The sequence below is a fragment of the Erigeron canadensis genome, chromosome 1 (assembly GCF_010389155.1).
Source record: "Erigeron canadensis isolate Cc75 chromosome 1, C_canadensis_v1, whole genome shotgun sequence".
In the NCBI taxonomy this organism is placed as follows: domain Eukaryota; kingdom Viridiplantae; phylum Streptophyta; class Magnoliopsida; order Asterales; family Asteraceae; genus Erigeron; species Erigeron canadensis.
In genome coordinates, this window is record NC_057761.1 from 32,553,852 (window position 1) to 32,570,897 (window position 17,046).

Here is a 17,046-nt window from a genome sequence, read left to right on the forward strand (position 1 = left end):
ACTAAAAGTGAAAAATGTGTCAAGTTCAGAGACTAAAAGTGTAATTTTCCCTTTTTTTTTTAAACCTTAAATATGAAATATATCTTAGGCGCCCACCTACATATGATGTTTATGAGGCTATCTGTTTTTAGTTGGGACCTTGCACACTACTACAAATTTCAAACAATAGAGTCCGGTTAAATAAATAAAGACCGGTTGTTTTATAAAATAATGGTCTCTAAACTTATACAACCGGTCTCTATAGTTAGATAAGAATAAAGACCGGTTGAAAAAATAATATTAAACCTTTCTTTCTTATTATATTTGTAGATACATTGGAATAGTACAAGACTTTACGAGCACTCACACTTAGATGCTATGGTTCGTCTTTGGACAAGTGCATTCGAAACGACTAAAGTATGAACCATTTATTGAATTTTGGCTTTATTAGGAATTTTATTAGGAGTTTTCTGTTTTCCGAAGATATTTAGTTTTTAAATTCTATTTAGTAGTTTGATTGAGCATTAGGTGCACTACAAACAATATTGTATTTGTTCACACTTTTAGGTGAGTGTGAAGAAATTAAAATTTTTGTCACGCTTTTTAGTGTGTACAAATATATTGAATTAAAAGTGTGTGAAAATTTCTTCACACTAAAAAGTGTGTAGAAATAAAAGTTCACACTTTTTAGTGTGAATTTTCATAATTATTTTGTCACACTCCATTTGTCCACGGTAAATACTTTTAATTCAATATATTTGTACACACTAAAAAACGTGACCAAAAATTTAATTTGTTCACACTCACATAAAAGTGTAAACAAATGTAATATAATTTATAGTGGTGCTAGTAGTTTGGATTTTATTATTGAGCATCAAGTTAATTTGGTTTTGGTATCTATTGATGAGGACCAAGTTTGTTCAGGGTGTTTTGGTTTTGGTATTAATGTTGAAAGCATATATGGTGTTCTGTATGAATATTGGGATGTAAGAGCATATTTTGTTTTGGTAGCATTTTTGTTTATTTGGTATAATATAGCATAGTATGTTTTAGCAGCCATAATAGTTTTTTTTTTTAATTTAAAAAATGAATAGAGACCAGTTTGGTATAAAAAAACAGGTCTATAGAAAAAAATAGAGATCCGTTAGATTATAAAAAACTGGTTTCTATTCCCTTGGCGGAAAATATTATATAAGCGGGAATAATGAATAGAGACCTATTAGGTTAAGAGTTAGAATAGAGACGGGTCGACAACAAGTCTCTATTATAGAAATTAGTAGTCATAAAGACCGGTTGTAAAACAGGTCTTAAATCTATAGTCTTTTTTTTGTACTAGTGTTGGGTCTTTAGACTTTTACTATTATACACCAACATGTATGATTGTTTTATGATGAGACTTTGGGTTTTCTGGAAAAAGCAGTGACTAATTTAGAAAAATATGTTTGTGGGGTACGTAGTGGAATATCGTTAAATCCCTTTTCAACGTTGCAACAACCACTAAAAAAAATAATTGAATGTCGACCGAAAAAATACGTAAAGGGAATAACAATTATACTTTAGGAAAATATGTGCTAATACTTTACAAAGCATTAACCCCTACAACCATTTATACTTCCCTTTAAATATTTAATCAAACTTAATCATTTAAATAATTACTTTATTTAATAAGTTGCTTAATTTATATAACCTGTATTTTAAAGAACGCATTTAGTTGCAAGTTTCGAAACATGCTAAACTGGCATTGAAGAAATCTCTAGTGCGTATACTTTTTCTAAATTTATCTGTTGTGAACTAAGGACTAACGTATTTTCCTCAATTCGAATCCCTTATGAAAGCAATGAAAGCCGCTACATGGCTATATGCACACATAGAAGACCTTTAAGCTTTAACTTGTTAAACCTGACAACTACATGTTCTTTGGTCTGGTATGACATCCTATTGTTTTCCCTTATATTCCACTTCAGCTTGAATGTATTAGTTTCTACAAACTTCATTTTCAGCCAAGTTCTACATGTAAAATAGAAATGGAGAAGAAACAATAGTAATCTAAAATACATAAGTAATTCAAGTATGGAAGAAATAGAATAACTATATCCCAATGTACTTACCATAACATAATTGTAGCCATAGGAACTACTACTAGGGTACTATTCCAAATGTTCACAATCTTTTTCTATTTTCTTTCTGAAATCACTTCATAAGCTTTCCTCTAAATCCAAGAGTTAAGAACTTCAAAAATATTACAGTATTAATTATATAATTACACTTGGATGTTGCAAAACTTGTTTCGTACATCAGCAATATTCTTTAACGATCATTCAAAAGAATGTCATTTTCTGCTGTATATGTTTCTGAGCCAGGGTCTCCCCGTCAGAGCTGAACATCTGAACATTAACCAGTAGATTTTCTTATTCCACATTTGACCGTTTCTGTGCAATAAAGATTGCATATTTACCTGATAATTAGATGTACAAAAACGGGCGGGCGGGTAATGGGTCAGAACAAGTAAATTTTTGGTACCGACAAGCTGATCTTTTAAAATATTCGTTAAATTGATTAGTTATTATAGGCATATTTCTATTACCAAAAGAAGACAATTTTGGTACCTTAACTTTTCTTCTCATCCTATTCCCATTCGACTCCCTGAGTCTTGACCTATTTTTAATAAGGGGAGCACGAGTAAATATGCTCATTCTACAATTGAAAAAATAATGCAGTTCCTATCTGTTGATTCGCTAAGGGTAGTTTGAATTAATCGATCAAAATCAAAATTTCCAACGTCAAGATCATACCTTGTATGTACCCAAATATCATCTTGTCTTTGTATATGCTAGCTTCTAATATTCATCACAACTAAAAACCTTCCATGGACAGACTCAAAATCCAAAGACACTAAACCAAACACCTCCTTATAACACCCCATGTACGTATTATCATATTATGTAGCAGGTACTCAAGCTTATCAGGCTTTTGGCTCTATTTAAATGCTTCATTGTGATAAATAATATTAATCGAAATACAACAATGTCACTACCTAGATAAATAAACCTGATGTCTCTAATACATGCTACATAATATGACCATCAAGTAAAATGAACATTAGCAAAATTTTAGAGTTGATCAAATTGTAACTCGTGAAAAACAATCATTAAGTAAAAGCAGATGTTAGACCTGCAACTCAATCAAATCTGGGGTGCTCATTATAAAATCAAGGACAGACACAAAGTCATTCTGAAAGCCAAGATAGAAGTGGCAGAACACCACCTATGTTCTAAGACGCGTCCTACTTTGATAGGAAAATTTATGTGTTTAACAATGCAACCAGCCACGGTTTACTAACGGTAACATGTTATTATGACCCAAACAAGATAATATGTACGTGGCCATCGGCTCTTAAAAGACTTTCAATGATTCATGACTCCAAGTCTACCATTACAATCATGATCACGACAACATGTATTTGTGACCCAAACAAATTGATACGTATGTGGGCACCGACTCTTGGAAGACTTTGATTGATTCAAGATTCCAAGTCTACTATTAAAATCTTGATCACGACAATTATGTCATTCATGAACACAAACACGTTTTGCAAAACACTGCAATCAACAAAGCATCATTGGCTGGCAATAATAGGGGTAACATGTTACGGACCCAGACAAGCTTTTTGCCTTTTTCTGATGTGGCCACTATTACTTGAAAGACTTTGTGTGATCCTTGACTCCAAGTCTACTATTAAATGTCTTGTGGAATCAAGTCCATATCAACCTAAGCAAATGTTCTTATTTTAAGGCATGCTGTGTTATATATGTGCCCAATTTCCCCAAACAATTGTTTTGCATATTAGATTATCAACGATTGCGGTAAGCGGTAGCTTGTTTGTCCAAAGATTAACAGAGCTTGATAATAAACCATGGTAGCCAATAAAGAATATGTACCTGCAATCTTGGTAACAGTGATTCAAGCCCGTTCAGCACGTTTTAAACTTAAATGGGCTTCTCTTCCAACAGTATACAGATTGTTACCCTACGAACCAATAAAAAAAAGACAAAAAGAAAAAAAAGATCTGAGAAGTGACAAATATAACAATATGCAATCAATAAAGAAAATATAATCAATTGTAACAACTTTAATGATATGATTAAACAACCATACCTAAACTACTACAACTACTAGTTACTATTTAGCACATAATAAATCCTTCGAAATGATTCAATCCGAGCTCAAAATAAATTACTACGACATGTTATCTTCTGTAACACTACAAGGATAATTGACTTTTGTGACAACAAAAATTTGTGAGGACATAATTTTCTCACTAAAAAGCACTAAAAGACAAAAAAGATTAATTGTGTTGAATTTTTAGTTTGACCAGACGTTTTGTGAGGACTCTCCTCCTAAAACATTATTTTTGATTTTATTTTCGATTTTCTTTATGGAGTCAAAGTCAAAAAGAAAAAAAAAGTAATGAAACTTTTGTTGACTAGACATATAGTGAGAATTGTTCTCACAATAACTTTTATTATCTATAATATTAAACTTAAATATCTAAATATACAAATTTATATTTATATTTATTCGTATTGTGTATTTCTTTCAAAAATTTCAATTCCCACCAAATATATTAAAATTCTCGGTTTAATATATTGACAGGACTGTCCTCACAATAGTTTTTTCAGTAAAAAAAATAATTTCATTTTGTGTATCTTTTAAAAATTTTGACTCCCTCCATACAAAAAAAAAACCCGGGTAACCTTTTGTGAGGACTGTCCTTGCAGAAGATTTTTCATATTTCTTTTTATTTTAGAATTTATGTTTAGCAACAAAACCACAAAATGTGAAGAAAATGGATGATATTTGCTAAGAATATATACATATATATACCCATCTTCAAGTTCGTTCGATGAACGGGTGGTTCCTTGTTTTTAAAGGTTTTGATCATTTGTTTGCTACAGGATCTAACTTACGTTGTATTAACCGGGTCAGCATTAATAATGAGTTTTAATGAAATATTTAGTTATATAGTTTCATATATAATCATTAGTGTTTCATTTTAGTTTTATCTCGTAATCACTAACTATTGGGCTTAACGGGGCCAGTACACTTTCATGTTGTCTTAAATGGGCCTGATGGACCCATTTCCATTGTTTATTTCAATGTTAGGCCTATTAGGCCATTTGGGTCCATTAATTACTTTTGATGTGCTTGTTGGTATTTCCGAACGGTTTAACCACTCGAATTGATTCCCAACTCATTAATTAGTTATGTATCCGCTAGTAGTCCTAATAACTTGCTCAACACAATGTCAGGTAAACAATACTTAATAATTCAAATTCTTAAGAATGACCATAACCAGGTTAATTAACATTGTATTGTATAGGTCAAAGCGTGAGAAAGAATTTAAAAGTTAGCCTAACTACGTATGATTAAAATTGAGTGGTATTCATTATTTATGTATGACTTATATTCATTAGTGTTTTAACTCTAATTCGTCATCTTTAACTATTGGGCTTGTCGGGTCCCAATATACTTCCGTGTTGTCTTAAATGGGTCTGATGGGCCCATTTCAAATGTTTATCTCTCTGTTGGGCCAATTATGCCATTTGGGTTCATTAATTATTTTTGTTGGTTGTGTTGGGATTTCCAAACCGTTTAACCACTCGAATTAGTTTCCGGCCCATTAATTGCTTATGTATCCACTAGTAGTCTTAAAAACCTTTCCAGCACAATGTCACGTAAACAATACTTAATAATTGCAAAATTTTAACAATGACCATAACCATGTTAATTAACATTGTATTGTATAGGTCATAGCGTGAGAATGAGTTTAAGAGTTAACCTAACTACATATAACTAAAATTGAGTGTTACCCATTAATTATGTATGATTTATATTCATTAGTATTTCGTCTTAACTATAATTCGTCATCCTTAACTATTGGGCTTATCGGGTGCAATACAACTTCATGTGGTATTTAATGAGCCAGATGGTCCGTTTGAACTGTTTATTTCTCTTATGGTTTTATTAGGCCATTCGGGTCCATTAATTGATTATATTAGGCTTTCTAACTCGTTTAACCACTCGAATTGGTTTCCCGACTTACTAAGTACTTATAAATTTACGAGCAACTCTAATAACTTAATTGACGAACATATTGTGTAGAATACCTAATCATGTCAATTTGTAAGTGCTAAAAAAATAATATGTACGGACATAATAATTAATAAAAAATGTTAAGTAAATAATTAATATAAAATATAAAATACAAAATAAAAATAGTTATTATTTATTATAAAACAATAACTTTTTGAGTAAAAAATAGAAAATTTTTTATCAAAGTTATTAGTTAAATTATCTACCAATAAACTAAAACGGGATTGACATGTTTTCGAAACGACACGTGGCGTAATTGTTAGGTCGAAAATCGACTAAGTATAATTTGTTCAAAATAGTTGAAGCTCAGTGAAGAAAGCTTGCTCAGGATTCTGAAGTCGTTCAGAATATAGCACACTGAAGCTTCACTTCAGTTTTAGAATCAACCAACACTGAAGACGTTCATATGAAAGTCAAAGACTGAAGTCTGAGGAAGAAGATCATTTCTGAAGCAGAGCTCAGAGAAGATCTTACCTGAAGTCGAATCTGAAGAGGCTCAGTGAAAAAGTACTTACAACACTTTTTCACTGATTACGAGGAAAGTCTTTTTGCAGCTTTAACTACCTTTACCCGGTTAATTTCTATCAACCTGGGATTAGAAAAGTTTTAGCAAAAGGTTGGGAATAAAGTATGTCAAGTCACATCAAGAAATTGACATACTTTACCTTAAACAAGCATGTTATGGATTTGTCCTACAAATCCATCCAACCTTATTTTATACGGCATTTTGCCATGTCATCAAGACATACTTTGCCTATAAATATAAGACTTCTCACACTTGCAAAATTGCTTGGAACTTTGGCAATTGCAACGTGTGATATTACTCTAAGTATTCTTACGAGTAATTCCTCGTCACATAGATCATTTGTATTTCTGGGTTGTTTAGATACTTTCACAAGTGTGATTATCTTTGTTCCGCAACAACTCTTGTATTTTGTTTATAAGCAATAAATAAAATACATTGAAAGATACATCTTGACTCATTGCCATAATACTTGATTATATTTAGTAATTTATATAGTTTCAAGAAACTATACTTTATTACTCTTATCCATTATCTGGATCGTAATTCTAACTAGTCCTATCTAGTTTCGACTTACTTGCCAGTCGGGTTACTTGATATAACTTGTGATCTTTACTGTCTAACATTATATCTTGTTATATCTTGATCTTGTGTACATCTTGTTAGGTGGACTTACAATTGGTATCAGAGCCTCCCAGGTTAAATCATTAAGTTGTTATACCTGTTTTTGATCCTACAAGATGTCTGGAACCGAACAACCAAACCCTAACCCAAATGTCAATATGAATCAAAATCCACCACCTCCACCACCAGCTCAACCAAGTGTTCATGTTCATTTTCCAAACAATCCAGTACCTAAATTTAATGGAAATAGTGACACATTCATTACTTGGAAGGCATGTATGCTCAAATACATTGCTGGTGTTGAAAGACACTTAACCACCATCCTTGTTGAAGGTCCTTATGTTCCCATGAATGCTTCAACTGTTGTCTTTAATCAAGATGGGACCCCTAGGTTAACACCCAAAGAGAAGGATCATTGGTCTGAAGAAGATCATCGTTTGGCTGACCTAGATTCTAAGTTACAAAACATGATTCTCTTTGCTGTCCCAGAAAGCTTGAAACCTACTCTTGTTTTACTTGACAATTCTAAGTTGATGTGGGAAGAATTGCTAACTCAATTTGAAGGAACAAAGGAAACTGTTACCACAAGAAAAGTTTCTTTAAATAAAAAATATGAAGCATTTTTTGCATTGCCAAATGAGTCTTTAACTGAAACATATCTTAGATTTACAAATTTAGTCAATCAGTTAAAAGCTCTTGGTGTCACAAAAGACAAAGAAATTTTGCTTGAAAAATTTTGTGATATTTTACCTTCAAAATGGGAAAACTTGATCATGGTATTAAGACAAGGAAACACTCTTCACAGCCACACTCTTGCCTCTCTATATGGCACTTTTAGATTCACTGAGGAAAACAAAGCAGAAAGAGCAGTGGCTGAGCAAGATGCAAAGAATCACTCAATTACCAAAACAGCTTTGGTTCATTATTCTGAACCTCAAGACACTGCCCTACTGTCTTGTGAGAGTGACCAGTCTGACTCAGTGAAGAAGATAGTAGCTGAATTGATGAAAGTTGGTATTTCTGATTATGCATCACATGAATGTGATGAGGATGATGATGATGATCTAATTGCTATGATTGCCAAAACCTTTAATCGTTTTAAGTTTAAAAACAAAAGAAATGGCAAACAATTTTCATCTAATAACACTGTTGATAAGTCCAATCTTGAATGTTTTAAATGTGGAAAGAAAGGACATTTTATGAAGGAATGTAGATCATCACAACCTTCCTCATCACACACTGCCCCTAACCACTCTATCTTTCAGAAGCCAGATGATGGATACAAAGCTAAGTACAAAAAGCTTAAAGCCCACATGGCAATGATGGCACAAGAAGAATCCAACAAAAATAGCTGCATGGTAGCCAATACTGAAAAATGGGAGGATTCTAATGAGTCATCTGATGATGAAGAAGAAGTAAGGGATATGTGTTTTATGGCTCGAGAAGATCAAAGTCATGTTGTCAAATCTGATGTGGAATCTGGTCGTTGGGTGGATATTATCATGAAAAAGGTTAGTGAATTTGGTTTTGAGAATGATGAAGGACTTAAACTGGATCTTTTAGTTCGAATTGAGGCTGACATATCATATGTTGAGACTGTGCGTTCAGAAGGAATTAAAAATTTTGAAATAAACTCTTCTGAACTGAACGCTAGTCAGGCCAGATTAAAGGAACTGAAAGATGTTCAGTTGACTCTGAAAAGTTACCAATCAATGGTTTCAAAATTAGAATTGGAAAAAGAAGAATTGAAAATCATTTTAGAAAAAGAACAAAAAATAATCAAATCTTGGATGAAATCACCTTTTCCAGAAGCTGCCATAAAGAAAACCTTTGAAAATCAAAGAATTGCCTATGGCACTGGTGATCTTCATCTTGCTTCTGTAATAACTGATTTTGATGCTCTTCCAAAAGAAATGAGACCAGAAATTGTTTTTAAAAATCTTGGAAAAACAAAACTGATAACTGATCAAGCCCAGGAACAACATGAGGGCAAATCTGAAGCATGTCAGACCAGTGCTTCAGACAAGAAGGCTAAATCCAAGAAGCCCTCCCCTCAATCTTCAAATCAGGTTTCCAAAAACCAGAAAAAGAAGAAAAATGTCATCCCTGCTGAGTCCTCTACCTCAGATTCTGGTAGAACTCAGGTGTCTGATCATGAGTCTATTTTGTTAAGGATTGAGAGCCAATTTCAAAACTTGGCTAGGCAAGTGCAAAGCTGTAATGCACGATTGAAAAATGTTGAAAGCACTCCCCAAAATCCCAAACAAAACTCAAAACCTTTTTCAAAGAAAATCAAACTAGAAAAACAAAAATCTGAAAAGAAAAAGGTTCCTGAGATCATTAAACCAACTGTTTTTGTGTCATCAGAAGTTATGACCGAAATTCCCTTTGATCCATCTGTTCTACACATACCAAAGAAATCTGAGACTGTTCAAGGAAAGTCCAGTGAACCCATCAAAAGATGGGTTCCCAAAAGGAACTAATTTTTGTGTATGTGCAGGGTGACCGCAAAAAGAATACTTGGTTTCTTGACAGTGCTGCTGGCAGAACCATGACGGGTCACAAATCCCTGCTGGAGGAATATAGGGTGCAAGAGGGGCCCTCAATAACTTTTGGTAATGATGATCATGGACAAACTGAAGGATATGGTATTGTGAATAATGGTCAAGTCAAATTCACAAAAGTTGCATATGTGAATGGTTTGAAATATAACCTGATCAGTGTCAGTCAACTTTGTGATGATGGCTTTAAGGTTTTATTTGATATTTCACAAGGTACCATATTCAACAGAGATTGGAAGGTAGTAATGATTGCTCCCAGAAAAGGAAACATTTATGTAGTAGACATGAACAGTGCTACTTCTGAGCAATGTTTCTATACAAAGGCTGATGAGGACACCAACTGGTTATGGCACAAAAGACTATCCCATCTCAATTTCAAAAATATAAATAAATTATCAAGAAAACAACTTGCTGATGGAATACCAGCCATGTCTTTCAATAAAGACAAGCCATGTCCAGGGTGTGAAATGGGAAAGAAGAAACGAGCATCTTTCAAAACCAAGCAAAATTTCAGCATCAATGAACCACTTCACATGTTACACATGGATCTCTTTGGTCCTGTGAATGTTCAGACAAGAGCCGGGAAGAAGTACACTTTGGTTATAGTTGATGAATATTCAAGATATTGTTGGGTAATCTTCCTCAGAAATAAAAGTGAAGCTGCTGCTGAAATTATTGCCCTCATCAAACAAATTGAACTCAAGCACAAGCGAAAATTCTGTCAGCTCAGAAGTGACAACGGCACTAAGTTCAGAAATTCCACTTTGGAAACCTTCTGCACTGACTCTGGCATATCTCAGAATTTCTCCTCAGCACACACCCCAGAACAAAATGGTGTTGTAGAAAGAAAGAATCGAACACTGACAGAAGCTGCCAGAAGCATGTTGAATGAATCAGGTCTTCCAAAATGTTTTTGGGCTGAAGCTATTGCAACTGCTTGCTACAATCAGAATCGTTCTATCTATGTCAAAAGACATAAGAAGACTGCCTATGAAGTACTCAGAAATAGAAAGCCCAATATTGGATATTTTCATGTTTTTGGATGTCCAGTATACATTCTGAATGATTCCAGCAAATTGGGCAAATTTGATGCCAAAGCTGATGAAGGGTATTTCCTAGGATATTCAACAAATCGCAAGGCCTTTAGAGTCTATAATAAAAGACTTGAAAAGGTTAATGAGTCAGTTCATGTTACCTTTGATGAATCAAATTCAGCAATCTTTGATAAACCAATCTCTGAACAACCTTCAGGAAGTCCTCTCAATTTCGGTGATTCTGATCAATATGACAAATCAGATCAGTCACCTGAACATGTTTCTGTTCAATTTAGTTCAGAACCAATTTCAAATCAGCATAGTAACATTCCATTCTATCCTTCAGTCACATTCAAACTACCTCCTAAATTGACTATTGGATCAGATGTGCGTGCTACTCCTCAGATATCAGTTTCTCCTTAAATACTTCGAAATGAAGAATTTCATGATGCAAATCATGATCTACAAGATGATGAAGATGATGGAACTGAAATAGTTTATTCTGATCCATCTTCTGAAGTAGGACAGAGAACTTCTTGCACTGATATTATTGTTCATCCTGGTCATTACTCTAAATGGACTCGCTCACATCCAATTGATCAAGTGATCGGCGATCCAAGTAGAGGGGTTCAGACCAGAAGAGCCACAAGCGATCAATGCTTGTTCGTCAGCTTCTTATCACTGATAGAACCGAACAAGATTGACGAGGCTTTGAAAGATCCAAGTTGGGTTGAAGCAATGCAAGATGAGCTCAACCAATTTGAAAGGAACAATGTTTGGGAGCTTGTTCCATGTCCCACCAATCTGAAGAAAGAACCAATTGGGACAAGATGGGTCTTTAGAAACAAAGTAGATGAAGATGGTCATGTAATCAGAAACAAGGCCAGACTTGTTGCAAAGGGTTATGTACAAGAAGAAGGAATTGATTTTGATGAGACTTTTGCACCAGTGGCAAGACTAGAAGCTATCAAAATTTTCTTAGCTTTTGCAGCTCATCATGAGTTCAAAGTCTACCAAATGGATGTTAAAAGTGCATTCCTGAATGGAGAGCTAGAAGAAGTTGTGTATGTGTATCAACCTCCAGGGTTTGAAAGTAAAGAAAAACCTCATTGGGTGTATCGATTGAACAAAGCTTTGTATGGTCTGAGACAAGCACCTAGAGCCTGGTATGATACTCTAACTCGACACCTTTTAGATAATGGTTTTCGTAGAGGTGCTATAGATAACACTTTATTCATCTTGCATGAGAAAAGTGATATCTTACTTGTACAAGTATATGTTGATGATATTGTGTTTGGTTCTACAAATGAGAAATTATGTGACAAGTTTTCAAAAATTATGTCTTTTGAGTATGAAATGAGTATGATGGGTGAATTGACATATTTTCTGGGTCTTCAAGTAAAACAAACCAGTGATGGTATTTTTATTAATCAAGAAAAGTATGTCAAAGATTTATTAAAGAAATATCAATTTGATTCTGTTTCATCTAAAGATACTCCAGTTTCTGCACCATTAACTTTGGACTCAGATCCTAATGGAAAACCTGTTGATCCCACAAAATATCGTGGTATGGTGGGATCATTGATGTACTTAACTGCAAGTAGACCAGACATAATGTTTGCAACATGTCTTTGTGCACGATTTCAATCTGATCCCAGAGAAGCACACCAGAATGCTGTAAAAAGAATTTTTCGATACCTAAAAGGTGTCCCCAGACTAGGTCTTTGGTATCCCAAAGGCTCAAGTCTAGATCTCATGGGCTATTCAGATTCTGATCATGCAGGTTGTAAGATAGATAGGAAAAGTACCACAGGTGGGTGTCATTTCCTTGGTGGCAAATTAGTTAGTTGGACAAGCAAGAAGCAGACTGCAGTATCATTATCAACTGCTGAGGCTGAGTACATTTCTGCTGCAAGTTGTTGTGCTCAGATTTTATGGATGAAGAATCAACTAACTGATTATGGTGTTAAGTACACAAGAACGCCAATATTTTGTGATAATACAAGTGCCATCGCAATATCTCACAATCCTGTAATGCACTCTAAAACCAAGCATATTGATCTCAGGTACCATTTCATTCGTGATCATATTTTAAAAGGTGACATTGAAATTCATTTCATTCCCACTGATAAACAACTGGCTGATGTGTTTACAAAACCTTTAGATGTCAAAACTTTTAAAAATCTCATCAGTGAGTTAGGAATGCTAAATCCTGTGTAAGCATTTCAGGGGGAATAGACAAAAATGTTCTTACTAGAAAAAGAAATATTTTTTTTTTGAGGGGGAATTTTTGCCTCAGAAAACACTTTGTCTGAAATGTTTCAGAAACTGAAGGACTTCAGAATTTCTAAAACATGAGAAGGTTCAGATTGCACTTTCTTAATCTCTCTCAGAAATTTAATATTGTTAAATCTGAAGTCCATCAAAACCTGTTATTATACAATGGATATCTAGCTGACAAGTAGACACATGACTTTTACTGTTCCAGGATACCTTTTTTTTTTTTTTGATGTGTCATACCACTTGCGCCGTAAAGGAAAATGATCATTGTTTTTGCATTAAAAATGGTTGAACTTTTCTCGAAAAGGTGGGGTCATGCCGTTGTAACATTTAATGCGGACGTGTCGCCTAAAATTATTTCGGACTTCAAACCCGATCAAAATTACCATCAATAAAATATCTTTATATTTTCTTGAGTTTGAATTCCAAAATTCTTTTTATCTATTTTCATTTGAAAATCCTTTGAATTTCTTTGAAAATATATATACCTCTTTTCAAGATCATTCTTTCATTTACTTCATTTTTCATTTACTTCCAATCATACTTCTCTCTCATTCTCTTTAACATTCAATTCACTCTTTCAAGTATTCAATTTCCATTTCATCTGCTTTCATAACTTCAAACCCTAAAATTTCTTAACACATTTTCATCTCTTTCTCTTCATTTTACTCTATCTCCTTCTAAAAATAGCTTCATCATCCTCTGTTAAAGAACCTAGAACTCTCATCTCTTTCGAATATTCTCCACCAAAGTCTGCTGTTAAACCCAGCTCTCAATGGTCAAAAGACTTTGAGTCTAAGACCATTCGCTTTAATATGAATAATTTTAAGGCTGCCCTGAATGCCAAACCTGAAGGGCTTCTGGGCAGACTAAATTCCTTTCTTCTTCACTGTCCCATTTCATACGCTCTTACTGCTGACCCAGAGCGTTTATATCATCGCTATTTATTGGAGTTTTGGTATACGGCTGAAGTAGCCAAAGATGAGAAGTCAATTTCCTTTACGCTAAGGGAAGGAACGGTGAAGTGCGTATTGACGCTCGACGGATTTAGGGAGGCGTTGAGGCTGAACTATTTGCCTCCCAACACCCCGTACATGAAAAGACAGAAAGGGGTGAACTTCAGGGAAGTTTTGCAGGCTACAGGCCACAACCAGATTATTGATGATGATGGCAATTTGAAGACGTCGGGCCATATCTTCATTGCTGGTTTTAAGGGGTGCTGGAGATACTTCTGGACACAGATTGTAGAGTGTCTGGGAGGAAACAGTGGAGGACTGGATCAAATCTCCTTGATTCAGGTTGAGATGGGGTACTACTTATGGCATGGGATGAAGGTGGATTTTGCTGAGATGTTGTTTGCTCAGCTGTTGACTAAGTTGAAGGGGAAGAGGAGCATACATATTGCCTTTCCCAGGTTTTTGAGCGTTTGTTTTCTGGCGATTCTAGGAGACAGTTATGCTGACGTCCTTCAGGAGAGTTCTCAGACTGAATTCTGCAAGGATCTCTCAAAGCTGACCGAGTCTGAGGACGAACCTGAACTTTTCCCTGCTATGCTTCAGGTACTTAGTGACAACGTTAAAACTGACACAGCACGACCGGCTGGCTCAGAAAGATCACTGGGCGGGTCACAAAAGAATGTGAGACCCACCAGTCGATCTAGTGGCACCTCGCTACACTTGTTTAAACCCAAAACAAGTGTTACCCTGCCACTTTCATCTTCCACTGACCAACCTGAGGATCTCTCAAAAGACTCCTCAGGATTTCCAAAGGGTTTATTAACACTGCGTCCTTTTAGGCCATCCTTACAACCCAAGGATATTAGTACCCAAGCTCAGCCTTCTGAAATCTCAAAACAGGTTTCAGAAGAAGGTCAAATGGGAAACCCAAAAGCAGCCATCTCCAAAATTTCTTTAGGAGGAGATGGTGAAGACTTTAGTGTGTCAGCACAACACACATTAGAAGTTGTGTCTGCACATGCACTCCCTGTAACTTCACAAATCTTACACTCTTTGCTTGCACAAACTTTTGATGTTTCTCAGGTGATACCCAGAGAAATGGAGGTTTCACAATCTGCGGCCGATGATGAGACTCTTGGAACCAGCACAAGAGTTACTGAGGCACAACTGGTATCGTCTGAAGCAGTTCCATCCTTGACCAGTGACGATGCACCGGCTAAAGCGGCTGCTGAACTGGGTGCTGGTCTGGATTCTGGGAATCTAGACCAGGGCATATCTGACCAGGATGTAAATCTCTGGGATGAAGATGAGCTACCCGAGGGAAACCTCGAAGATTTTGTCTTTGATGAAGACTTACTGGGGTAGAATCTTTCAGATTCTGAGCCAACCCCCACTCTTTTTCAACAACAACAACAACAACAACAACTCATCGATCTTGATCCACCTTATCAACCACCACCAATTTCTCATCAACACCCTCTATTTCCACAAGGCACAACTCCTGCCTATGTCACTTCTGCTGTCTTCCAGCCACCTCTTCAATTTCTTCACCCACAAATCCATGATGTTCCACCAAGGAGGACATATGAGCTGCCAGAAGAACAAGAAAAAGATCTGGATTCTGAGACCGAGTCTGATGGTCCTTCTGAGAGAATCCTGGAAAGATCTCTGGCGAGCATCAGGACTACTCCCTTTGTTGCTTCAGCTTCCACTTCAACTGCTGCACCTTTAAGCATGGAAGCTCAGCTAGAGAAGTCGCAAACTGCAGTCCAAAACCTTCTCATTCAGGTTGAGGGCTTATCAAAATCTCTAGCTGCCAACACCAAGTCTCTGGCCGATTTGAAGGATGCCCAAAGTGTTATGGGTAATGAATTTACAAGAATAGCAGTTAATGAGAGCTTGGTGGTTGGGAAGCTGCACGAATTGGTGTCATCATGTAATGGATTAAGTAGGGCTATTGGTGAAGCTTTCAAGTTGACCAAGAGGGATGTGCAGAGTTCAGTAGTTGCGAATCTGCAATCCTGGTTGTTGATGATACAAGGTTCCTTCTTGGCACTTGAAAAGGAAGTGTGTGAGTTGGTAAAGAAGCCCAGTGTTGATGAAGAGTCGCTTGGTGCCTCAGTTGGTGATAAAGTTTCTGCGACACTGAAATCTATATTTTCTGAAGATATCATTTCTCAGATTTCAGTGTCAGTGGCAGACAAGGTTGAAGAGAGGGTCAGGGTGCTGGTATCTGAAGTATCTAAAGCAACAAATGACAAGGTTGACAGGGCGGTAACTGAAATGAAAAACTCTGTGTCAACTCTTGACAAACAAGTTCAGAACCAGTCAAAGCAACTGGATGAAATCCTGGCCCTACTCAAGAAAAATTCTGAAGTTGTTACTTCTCCTCCCTCTGGTATTTTATCTAAAGAAGACAAAGGGTTACTGAAGGAAGTCCTGGAGCATGAGAAGCTGAATCTGAACTCTACCTTCAGACTAAGAGCTCAGTTCGCCACTATGTCAAAGGGAATTTCTGACAGTATTTCCCAACAGAATTGGGAACCTCTACAGGGCATGCAAAAAGCCATTGAATTATATGCAAAGATGCCTGCGGAGATTCCCAAAGGGGGAAGTAGTGATGTGCCGATTGGGTTGCTGGCCAGCTCTCAAGAACTCATTGAAGCAACCAAAAGGACATCTCAAACTGAGGGGGAACAATCAAGGGTACAACCTGCACCTCAACCATCAGAACCATCAAGGAAAGATAAAGGCAAAGCAAAGATGGTTGAGGAGCCAAAGAAAAAGGGGACCAAGGACTCGGGTTTTGTGGTTGGTGAGAATGTGGATGAGCATGGTTATCCATTGCCAGATTTGGAAGCTGATCAGAAGAAGTTGGAAGCCCTTCAGAGACAAGTCTCCAATCAGTTCATTATGTGGAGAGAGACTCATGAAAG

At 35.9% G+C, this 17,046-nt stretch overlaps 1 long non-coding RNA gene across 2 annotated transcripts; it reads right to left on the reverse strand.

Annotated features, from left to right (window-relative positions):
• Positions 1–2,050: 2,050 nt before the first annotated feature.
• Positions 2,051–4,249, reverse strand: LOC122585808. 2 transcript variants are annotated; one of them, XR_006321790.1, is made up of 4 exons: positions 4,135–4,249; positions 3,918–4,005; positions 2,586–2,634; positions 2,051–2,434 (listed from the first exon to the last, which is right to left on the reverse strand). It is a non-coding gene; the product is annotated as an uncharacterized LOC122585808 (long non-coding RNA). The 2 variants fall into 2 exon arrangements; XR_006321789.1 differs by lacking the exon at positions 2,586–2,634 and having other exon boundaries at positions 2,137–2,434.
• Positions 4,250–17,046: the final 12,797 nt, after the last annotated feature.